This window comes from Atractosteus spatula, chromosome 5 (assembly GCF_055471065.1).
Source record: "Atractosteus spatula isolate fAtrSpa1 chromosome 5, fAtrSpa1.hap1, whole genome shotgun sequence".
Taxonomy (NCBI): Eukaryota; Metazoa; Chordata; class Actinopteri; order Semionotiformes; family Lepisosteidae; genus Atractosteus; species Atractosteus spatula.
The window spans coordinates 46005048-46017093 of record NC_142710.1 but is presented as its reverse complement, the minus strand read 5'-3'; the positions used below and the strand labels follow the sequence as shown (position 1 = coordinate 46017093).

General features: G+C 36.6%; 1 protein-coding gene across 2 annotated transcripts in view; it reads right to left on the bottom strand.

Annotated features, from left to right (window-relative positions):
• camk1b (calcium/calmodulin dependent protein kinase Ib) overlaps positions 1-10157 on the bottom strand; it is an 87712-nt gene extending 77555 nt beyond the window's left edge. The window contains exon 1 of one of the 2 annotated variants that reach the window (XM_088915885.1): positions 10032-10157. The gene's annotated coding sequence lies outside the window, so the exon portion shown is untranslated. The remainder of the gene's footprint in view (positions 1-10031) is intronic. The other variant, XM_088915886.1, reaches the window with a different exon arrangement.
• Between the last annotated feature and the right edge of the window lie 1889 nt (positions 10158-12046).

The following is a 12046-nucleotide window of genomic DNA, read 5'->3' as shown; positions in this document are numbered from 1 at the left end:
AAACCAAAATTATCCTGCAGCTAGGATCACACCTTCCCCCTTCTCTTAACGACAGACTACTTTTCTTCTAAATTCTCTCTATGCATTGAAGGTTTCATTTCACACCTCACTTCACCTATCCTGACTTCACACCTCTTGGTTGGCCTCTCTTTCTGTCCACTGCTCCCATCCCTCACCCCTCCTCTCTCCCAGATTTTGTTCTCCCGCTACATTACCTTTGCTTACTGCCCTGTCTTTCTCACACCTGAAGAAGGCTCCACAGCTGAAATGTTGTGTTTTCTTTCTTCTCTTTTCAGCATGGAATAAACTTATTACTTGTTCCTTTGCAGCCTACGCATGCTGACACAGCTACCCACCTGAATCACTGAATGTCATTGAATATTCAGCATAGCAGGCAAGTGCACTTTTCTCCTTACCTAAGCGTAAAATTGCAGCTGTGTTCATGTTCCAGCAGAGGACTTGAACACAACAGAACCCTGTCCAAAAGGACATCTAGAAACAGTGGAAGAAGACTGCATCCAACTGTTCCCAAGTTCAGCAGATTTTTCAAAACCTCATCAGAACAATGGCTGGCCAAGCATCAATTGTGATGAGTGTACACCTAATGTTCACATTTTTACATTAATGAATTAAGCTAATATTCCAAATGGGTATATGTTTGCTAAGGATTAATTAATGTAAGCAACTGAATATACATCTAAGAATGTACTAATTTTGATACTTGTTATAAAATTCAAGTCAAAGTTGACTAATAAATAGTTTTACAGTAAATGTATTTAACCCTGTATTAATAGTATCTCTTGTAATTCTTGAATAACTGATCTGCCTCCCATTAGTGTATGTCACAGCAGATTAATTCAGATATTATCATTACATTATCTTGCTTTATTTGGTTTATTTTGTCAATGAAATTATGTATTGTATTTTTTGAATCTGTACATGTACATCATGTTTTTTTGCTCTGCTTGAGGGATTCCTAGCAGACATAGAGCATAAGAGCCCAGCTCATAGAAACAAAAAACAAAGTGCTTCTTCAGTCAGTGAATATGGAATGACGCATGGCAATGCACAGTGGTTTACCATGGTGCTAGCCATGCTAATAGATGTATTTAATGGATGACGTGTCTTATTTATGGACTAGAAGGGTAACTGATTTTTAAAATGGATGTGGTTTTCTTCGAGCCTGTATGTAAAAGTATATTTAAACCTTGCATTGAAGACTGTAGAGAAACTAGTGCAGATTTGCAATAAAAACCAATTTCCCATGTCCAGTCTTATTGCATGACTATACTGTTTCAAATACCAGGGAGAATATACTAATGCAAGTTATACACTATATATAGTGCCCTCCAGATTTATTCATACACCCCCCAGATAATAAGAACAAAAAAACATATAAAAGATATATAAAAATATAAATGAGGCTCTGACACTTCTGCAGTGGGATTTTAACCATTCTTCCAGACAAAATCGCTCTACAATTCTCAGACCCTAAGGTTACTGTTTTTGAACTGCCTGCATGTATAAATGACATAGATCCAGATGCCATTCAAATGTAGTCTGACTTTTCTTGCCTCTTTTTACAGTTTGCCCACATAAAAGGTTTCTTCTTTGGAACCTGGCCACATGAATTCTGATTGCTTCCCAAATCAGTTGTCTTACAGCCCTTGAGGACAAGATACACCTGTAAGCTCTTCCTGGCCATAATAACAGTGGTATTCAATTTCTTCAAAATGCACACTGCTAGGGCAAGTGGAAGATTCAGCTTTTGTGAAATATTTTATAGCCATTCCCATAACTTATGGAGGTCAATCATAAAGAGCTTTAAGACTTTAACAAGGATGATGCTGCTGCTAAATGAATGTACTGTACCTCCATTCATATTCCAGGGAACACAGAAACTTTCCAGGCTCTCTTTATACTCCCAAGAGGCTTCCAAAGAGTTGAACGTTACTGTAGATTATTTTAACTGAGTTTAATTTAAAAGTAATGAAAGGTGTTATCGTCATGTTTTCTTGAATTATTTCCAACAAATATGACTTTCCTCTGTGCGATGTTATTGCAATTACAGTATAGCATTTTTAGATTTTTAAGCATGAAAATTTATTCTGCAGGCATATGAAAGTCATGTTGTAGTATAGGTTTGTGAGTGACACTGCATCAGCATGCAATAGTAGGGGCTAATGTCAAGCTGAAAAGAGAAAAACACACAGTCATCTGTGCTGCTTTCTTCAGGCAGTGTTTCCATGTTCTAATCAGAGGCATATAATTCTAGATTTTCATGCTCCTTTATTACCATACACTCCTTAAGCAAAAGCACAAATCTTTACCTTTTGAGCCAACAGTAACATTTTAAGTAAATAACATGTTTTCCATTAACACTTGCCTTCTTTTTAATTGAAGAATTTCACTCCTGAGGACGTTGTCTGGATTACTCAAACAAGCACAGTGCTCTCGCCATGACTACAGTTAATATAAGGTAAGAAATGCTGCTATCAGAGACTCATGCTCTCTGAGGTCTGTTCTATTCCCTTTGTCTGGAGTTGGCACTGCACATGTTTCCATGGCAACTGAACAAGAATTATGGGAACTGCAAAACCAAATTGCACCCCAGAAAAAAAGCTACACTGACAATGTTATTTTTAGACACCTGGTTTGCAATAAATATATGCGTATATTGTATGGAAATTCTTTTTAAATATGTGTGTAAGCTTGTGTTTAAATAGCTGAGCTCTGATAGTAGTTGTATATAAAGTAAGACATTTAAAAAGGCACTGTGGTATTTTCAGAAGATAGTAGCGCGTTTCCTTAAAAGACATCTATAAGGACGAAGAGAAAACCTCAGACAAGTTAATTTAACACCTTTTTACTGGTTTGCAACTTAACTCCAGAGAGAGCTGTTGTGTATGCAGCTAAAGGGAAGTGGTTGAGAGACCTCCTGTCTTCTAAAGCAGTACATACACCAAAAGTTACTATTGTCCACATCAAGGAGAGATAGAGGAAGAACAGTGTCCTTCTCATTGTTTAGCACTACACTCAACTGGCAGCATCCAAATACTGATGGCTGAAGAAACCCCATCCAATCATCCATAAAGGTGGAAAATTAGTACCACCTGCACCATTAGTACCAACTGCTTAATGTTACTACTGCTACACAGGAAAACGATTCTAAACCCAATGTTTTGACAGTTCTCACAAATCAATCCTTAGAAATTGTATATTCCTTATTTTTACTATATCTATAGACCCAGACGAGATGGACCCCAAGTCCTGGTAATACAATTTTTAGATATTTTTATCTGGTTTGCATCTTATCTGAAAAAGGAGATGCAGGGAAATGGTCAATAGCATATACAGCTCCTACTGTCTAAAGCAGTAAGACTCTTTTGTTTACTAAGTATTTTTTGCCATTTTGAGTATAGCTGCTGCCATACACCAGTTCCTTAAACTTGTTGAAATAATAATATGCTGTATGCATGTACTGTATGTGTAAGCTTTGCTTGAGAAGACAAACAGGAATTGGAGACAGAAGCCCACTGATTTTTTTACTATCATGCAGCTGCCATCAGGGATGTTCCATGATTAACCATTTCTATATGATTATGTTTCTTTAGAAATTAAACCAAGGCAGTAAACATTTCATGATTAAATGAATCAAATCTTCCTACACTGTTTTCTCAGGTAAATTCAGGGAGAAGGCAGTACCTATTTTATTTGCCTTTTAACTATTAAAGGCCATTTTCTAATCCTTGTCTTACACAGTACTTGAAAAGAAAATGAACAATATAGCCTGTATTATTATTAATTTGGCTAATGCTTTTATCCAAAGTAAATTAAATGTGTACCCATGTATCCAGCTGGCATTTTAATGGAACAATCCATGCAAAATACTTTGCTCATGGGCACAACAGTAGTGCACCACCAAGAACCTGAACCCACACCAGTTCAAAGTTCTACATGCAACAATGTAAAATCACAAGCCAAAAGCCAAAACAAATAGCAATGGTTTCAATCAAGTATTCCGTATTCTTAGGTACCTCCTGATTGCAATTTTCTTAACTGCAGCAATATTTCATGTTTTCTGTCATACTGCGTACACTTTTGGTTTAAAGCAGCGTAAAACAAGCATCATGTCTTGACCAAAAGCTAATTTATTCTGCAAGACCTGAAGAAAATGTACAATTTTTGAGGGACTACAAAAAAGTTACAAAGAGAAAATACTTGTGAAATAAATGGTTAAATATTTCTGCTTGAATAGTTTTCCTAAGTAGCCCTGCTCAACACTGGAGAAGACATGGATGTGAATCAGCAAAGAACTTGAACTCAGCACAACAGGAAAAAACCCAGCCTCACTGAACAACAGTAGCAAAAAGACTGTTTTCTGTGTCAATTTAAACAGCTTAAAAGCTAAACAAACCTTGTATTTTCAGAACAAGAAACATAACACATTGGCTTGGTCCACAGGCTAAGCAAAGTAACAAAAATGTTCAGTTATGATAAAGGTGTGCTCCCTATAGCCTTTTGAAAGTAAAAGCTGCCTTTGGTCTTTCCATCTATCATTGTTAGTTGTTTTTAAAATTACAATATAAGTATGAATAACACAACTAATAAGAACAGTTCTTATTTCCAACATGACTGTCCCAGGGAATGAAAAGCCTTCTGGGTGCAAAGTATTGCTCAGAATAACATCAAAAGAAAATGAATGCAGAAATTCAGTATTTTTTCAAATGCAAAACAGAAACTTTGGATTTTGTCTTTGCTACTTTCTAGATTTACCGAACAGTTTCTGTGTTTTAAAAACAGCTGTGCAAGTTTTTAAATTTACCTATTCATTACAGTGTTAGATGAATCTGTATTTCTGTTTCTGACACCACTCAGCACCTAATGCATTAAAAAACCTTAATACTCCTTGGAAGAAATGAGCCCGTGATAGGAAGTCTAAAAAGAAGAATTCACAGGTTGAATCCTAAAATTCACACAGCACCAGTTCCAGTTGGTGCTATATCATAAGCTGCAGGATGATCATCCCTCCTGAACTGGCACAAGGAATACAGAAAGTAGCCAAGTGATAGTGACTTAAAATTGATTATTTCAAACTGGTGGTGGGGATAAAGTAAAGGAAGTTGGTAAATCCCAACATTTTTTCAAATACATGCCATATTTTTAGCATGTTTGATGAAAAAATGGTTGGTACAACCAATTCTTTACTATGGCCAAATTAATAATACAAGCTTTGTTTTTTCTCACTGAGAAACATTGTGTCCACCAAAAAACAGTCAACTTTAATAATGGTGTTTTCAAATCGTTCTAGATTCTATGTTGTATGGCAATGTCCTTTCCTAAGGACAAAAAAGATGACACCAGATGAAATTATAAACAAAAACTGGCAAAAAATACCACCACTTGTCTGAAAGGAAAAGAAACATATTATATGGGAGCAGGTACAGTACCTACTGTATACAGTTACAAATACTTTCTATTTCATTCATGCAAAAGCTACGACTCAAAGCCTTAAAAACACAGAAAAGTCCTTACTGTAATCTTACCTTTTAGTTACTTAACCTCCCTGTGTTTGAAAGGAGAAGCAAACATTTTTTATAAAAACAAATTATTTAAAAAAGGGGCAGAGTGGTGGCTCTGTGGCTAAGGATCTGCTCCTGTGGCTGGAAGGTTGCCGCTTCAAATCCCGGGGCTGGCAAGGGAATCCTACTCCATTGGGCTTCTGAGCAAGGCCCTTAACCCCAACTGCTCCAGGGGCCCTGTACAATGGCTGACCCTGCGCTCTGACCCCCAGCTTCTCTCTCTCTCTATCTGTGTGTCTGAGTGTCTCATGGAGAGCAAGCTGGGGTATGCGAAAAGACAAATTCCTAATGCAAGAAATTGTATAGGGTTAATAAAGTGATCTTATCTTATCTTAAATTTAAAGAGTTGAGAATAAAAGTGTTTTTATACCTCTCTCTGGAATTCTAAAGCAAAACTTCTACATTAAAGTTAAGAAAACACATGAGAGAAACCATAATGAGTTTTTTAGCTTTCTTTCTTGTCAGGTCTACAGCACTCTTGCACTTAGCTCCAATACAGCCTAAATACAGAATCTTATCAATTAATATAAAACATGGAATATTACAAATAATGAAAAGATAAAGTAATATTCAAAAGACAAAGAGAAAGACCTCACAAGAACATGAGAACAACCTAGAGCTGTTCCCCTTTATAAACTAAAGATCTACAATATCATACATGTAGGCCTATGCCTTTAACATGCATTTGTGTTATTTACCTCATTTTCATTTGCTAAATTAGTGTTCTGCCTAAAGAAATTCCTAAAATCCTGCCTTCCACAATCTGCACTGGGACAGTGTCTAGTACAACCATCATGGACATTGAGTGAGGTCGGATGGTGCCAGTACCAGAGATGTAGTGATGGGAGGTCTGTGCTGAGCTACTCTGTTGCTTAAGAGTAAGGCTCAGGCTTCCCCTGAGGGTGCACCACCACTCCCCAACAGGAAGTGGTAACCATGTCTCTACTGCACTTACACAGCTCTACTCAGAGTTTCAAAACCGCTGCGGTTCACTCACCTTTGTCTTTTTTTTTTGTTTGGTGCTTCCTTCTTCTTGACAAAGAAATAATTAGTAAGCTACTTCTTACAGACTGGAACCATTAAAATCTATGCCTGTAAAATCAATGTCTGGAGCGAAACACCCAATGGCACATTGTAAGGACCAGAAAGCTGTCACTTCATAAAACCAGAAAATCCAAACTATGTACATCACGCTCATAATTCTATTGCAAAGTTCACTAGCCATGCTTCTCTTTAAACTTAATAAGAATTGAATTAAACAAATGTGACTTCCAGTAGAACATTACTTCAGTAGTTTTTTATATTAACTTACTGAGAAGTGTGATTTCCTGGTTATGAAATCAATTTATGCGAAAAGATATCTCCCTGGCTACAATAAGTATTCTAACATTACTGAGCACTAGTACAGAAAAGGTGAAGGCTAATTATGTCTGAATACTTGCACATTCTCACTGGAGTGTCACATTGAGTAGTAAAGCACTTGATAGCAGCAAGACAATTCCTTACTGGCTTGTAATTGTCACACATTCTCAAAAGGTATCAGAAATACAACAAGACTGATGAGAGACAAAAAGAAAATTAAACCTTTGTCTAAGAACTGAATCTATTCTAGTCCTTAAACTCATCCCTAAAATGACTACAACAAATTCAGAACATACATTTTCTTTTACTTTAATTGCCTTTATAAGATAAAACCTTTGTAAAAATGTCTACCTAATAAATCTGGAGACAACAGTTGTTTTTTGGAGGCGATAGGTTTAAGTAACATTTAACACAAAAGTAATCCATTACCATTTCCCAACTCTGTCGGTTTTCTCATCAAAACACCCCCCTTTCAACAATGGCCAACTTTGAAAGGCCTTGTTTCCAACATCTTTGTCTTCTGCTTCAGTTGACACTGGCTGAAGAGAGCTGTCAGGACTCCTCTAAGGATGATTATCCTGCTGTTAACTACAACAAATCAGTCTGCAGATACAGGTGCTAATCCATTCCAAGATTATTATCACTGGTATAAATTTCTGTTGCAGTTCTCTGCATACTAGAGGTAAAACAGCTCATAAATCCATAATAAAAAAAACAGAACTAAACAATTTAGTTGATCTAAAAAATAAAAACTACTTCCTTAATTCATAACACTTAAATTTAATTCTGTGGAATCCTCAGAGAGACGGTGCAAATACTACATTTCATAAGTAAAGACAATATGAGAGAATAATTTATATAGAATAGTACTGGCTGACGATTCCTGATAGTAATTTGTATAAGGAAAAGTTAGTTATTAGGTGTTATATTTAATAATAAGCCAAAACAGTAAACCTTGAACCCATAAAACAGAAAGACAAAGTTCCTTCAGACTCTACTTGGATGCTGATAGATCTATAAACAGTGCAAACAGGTCACAGTTAACCAGGAAAATCCCGCACAGTGTAAATTACATTAAAACTGCTGTTATCCAACATGTGTAAGCAAAAAATATTATGACCTCACTCAACACAAAGGTCCAGGCTTAGGGTCAGTGACACCCAGCTGTGAAGTGAACATTCAAATCTTAACCAAGGCAGGGTTTTATAACATAGTAAAGTAAAACATTTTATTAAGTAGGTGATTTAAGGAACAAACCTTGCTAATTTAGCTTTTTGCGCATTTCTAGAAATGTGATGTAAAACCCAAAGAAAACTAAAAAATAAGTACTTTAACATCCCCCTTTAAGCATCATGTACAAGAAGGACATCGGAAATTGCCATCATTAAAGCAGTGTGACAGAGTGCCTCATTAACAGATCACCATTTGTTGAGCTGCAATGTGCTTTTCACTTTCAGTTTGACGAGAGCAGACCCAAACCACAGCCATGGCTGGAGAGAGGCAGTGTCATTGACACCGAGAAACAGCACTTACACTGAGCTCTACTTACTGACACTGCGCAAACGGATGAGGAGCTGGCGAAGCATGGCGTGGGTAAACAGCCTAGGCACTGATTATTTCCTTTACCATTTAACATTATATAATTAAATATACAGGAACAAGTAATAGGTTTATTCCATGCTGAAAAAAAAGAAGAAAGAAAACACAACGTTTCGGCCGTGGAGCCTTCTTCAGGTGTGTGAAGAACTACTTTAATTAAATATTACCACTGACTTGACTGATCAGATGCTGACAGTTTTACCCTTTATAAGTGTATGAGGTAGAACAGTGGAGACAGTTTGTTTGTTTTCACTATAAAGGCGTTAAAGTGAGACTGCACAGCTGAACCAGGTCATTCTGACAAGTGTATCATGTAGGTGCACTAAGCTACTGAAGAGGAGATCCTTCTCAGCCAAGGAGCTGTAAATTCCACCATCACTTGTGCTCCCTGGAAAAGGTTTACTTTTCTAGAAACCTATTGACATATTAATAATTGCCATGAAGTCACAGAGGCCTTTTCTGATATATTAGAATGGTAATGAAATGAAAGCGCCATATTAGAGTGCCTTTTCACTCTTTCATTGAGAGAGAGCATGTTCGATGGGGTCATCTATTCACCAGTGCCAGCCAGTATGTATTTGTCTTCTCTTTTAATACGGTCAAAATGACCCAAATCTTAAATTAACTGTCATACGAGGACCCACTTATATATATGGAATACATAATAATAATGTATCCAACTTTTTAAAATTAATTTTACATTTACTTTACGAATCTGGTGCCTTTATATTATGCTGTCTAGTCCAAATTAATCGAGCCGTCTTCGTAACACTCAGCACTGCATCCGAGACTTATTAACGTGATGCCAAGATCTCACACTTCGTCTCGTTAAAACTGGTGTCCATGTCTTTCAACAGAGTACAGTATTTCATTTACCCGTCTCTTAGCAGATGTATTAATGTCTAATATCAAACGATAAGCAGAATCGCTCGTTTTTATCTGAGATGGTATTTTTGTGAATCCACCTACCATTATCTAATTCTATTTGCATGGTTTAAGGTAGCAATGATGGCTCAAATAACCAGACAATATGTTAAATAGCATAAAGACTTCATTGTACACACCCCTCAACAAAATTAAATGAAAAGACGCGTATTTTACTATGACAGTCATCACATTTATGCTGAAATGCCTTAGCATTAGTTTTACCCCCCGGTCCTTTCAACACGACAGGACGTTAATACATTTTACATCGTGTGTAAGCAATCAGCTTAAACGTGACTGTCAACAAATGCCCACAGAAGCTTACTTTTAAAGGTTAAATATACAATTAAATATAAAAAGTACTAAAACATCATATTTAAAATGCATTTACAAGCGCTTCATAAACCAGCTCGATGTTGTCTTATCTCGCAGCAGCGCTCACATATGTTTTCTATTTATAAATCTTGAACGAAGATGTGCAATACGACACTGAATTTCCCAGGTTCGCTTGGTATAACACTTAATGTATATTACAGATGACACAAAGCTGTAAAATGCACCTACCTACAATTTCTAGTGCTCGAAGTCTTCTATCCCTTCCCTTTTTATCTCCGCAGTTTCGCTCTTCGCTGCGTTTCTCAGCCTCTCGCGCAAAACTGGACTCCTGCTTCCAGCACCCTCCTGACGTCAGCATTTCGGCGGAGATGGGTGGGGTTACATCGCCAGAACGAGTGGACTAACTAATCGCTGAGCACGTCGTGCAGCTCAGGTAACAGTTGCGCCTTGTGATTGGTAGATGGGGTTTAGAATTTTTATGGCGCATTCTTGTACAGGGTGTATTGAGCCCCCAAAATCCAATTTAGCATCGCGTAGTGCTTAGTGAAAGTTTGCTATGAACGCTGTACGTACAGCTTTCAGAGGAGGTTGAATAACAGCGTCCAAAAAAGACTTAAGTCAACATCAGGCTTAAGTGATGTGAAAGACTGAATTTTCTCTCATCACTCATTTTTTTTCAAAAACATGGAAACCTCAAAAACGTCTTGGCATAGTTGTCGAGCACCAATGTATAATTTATGTTAATATTTTACCTAACAAGTGTTACAAAGTATTAGTTTAACAGTCTAAAAAATAACATTTTCATATTTTAAACAGAACAAATGACATTCTATTTGTACAGACTGATTTACCTGTTTCAGGACTTTATATGTGCCCAGTTAAAGAGTGTTCGGCATCTCTGTTTTTCAGTTTAAATATCTCAAATATGTTTTTATCTTTTCATTTCCCTCGGCGGATTTCCTTCTGGGTATGAGCTGGGTAAATCCAGTGTTCCACAAGGATCGATACTAGGCTCTGCTATTCAGCACTGGCATGGTTCCATCTGGGTCAAATAACAAACTCAAATGGTCTGAATGATCATTTCTCTGTGGATGATATTAATCTATGGCCATACTAAACGATGCAGATGTTTCGGTTCTCTGAAGTCATGTTAACAGGTTCCTTCCAGAAAATCTACGTAAAATCGATACTGCGGATTCTTACTTTTGAATTGGAGTGGCTTTTGAAGCTCATGTGTAGAATATAACACTCTTCCAAAATCATTTTCTGCTATCTTTAAACGATTTTTTAAATTTTTAATAGTTTGTATTTTAAAGAGTGAGATGTGTTTTCTACTTTATTTCTAATGAAGGTCAAGACAGGTTTGAGTGCGTTATTTAAACATAACTGGGTCTTAAATACCAAACGAGCTTGCAGACGTTCTCATTTCAAATCAATGTTACCATCTAGCGGTAAGAAACAAGAATAAGTTTTGTAACTGATTTGAACATGATCGAAACGTTTTCAACTCAACTTGAAGTGTCTTGTGAATCCATTTATATGTACAAAGATGCGAGGAGCAAGGCAGATGCAGGCACAAGATAAGACTACTGAGTTGTGGTTTTTTTTTGCTTTTTAACATTGCAGAACAATGCACTTAATCTAAATGTGACAACAATATAGGGGGAATTTGTAGTCTAAGAATTTTAGAATAAGGATGATAAATTAATTATTATGATTGATTTGTATTAGCCTCTGACTATTGACTCTGTGTGATAAGTAATGGGTATCTTGGCAAACAATATGTCACTCAATCTGTGATGACTGTCATATGTTGTACTGTTTTTGTAGAAAGGCAGAAGACCAGAAAAGGAGAAGGAAGCAGACACACATAAGAAACAAAATCACCAAGCCTTAACAAACACACTAGCCATTATTGCATAACTGAAGCAAACACAACCCCAGGCCACTGCCCTTCTCCCACTGCTATCACCCCATGACCTCTTCATCAAAAATTGTCTGGCAGATTAATGTAAACTAAATGTTTAAGTTTTTTGCATCTTCTACAGTGTTTACTAATCCTTCTGTTTGGGAAATGTCTGAATACGCATTTCTTATTCCCATTTGTTTCCTTTGTGTTTTTCTATCCTGTATTTATTAGCCAGTTTTATCTATGACATACATCTTTCCTTGAGTGCTTACTGCTTATATTTTGAGAAATAATTATTTATTTGGAAGCTTATCAAACATCTTTTGAAACCGTA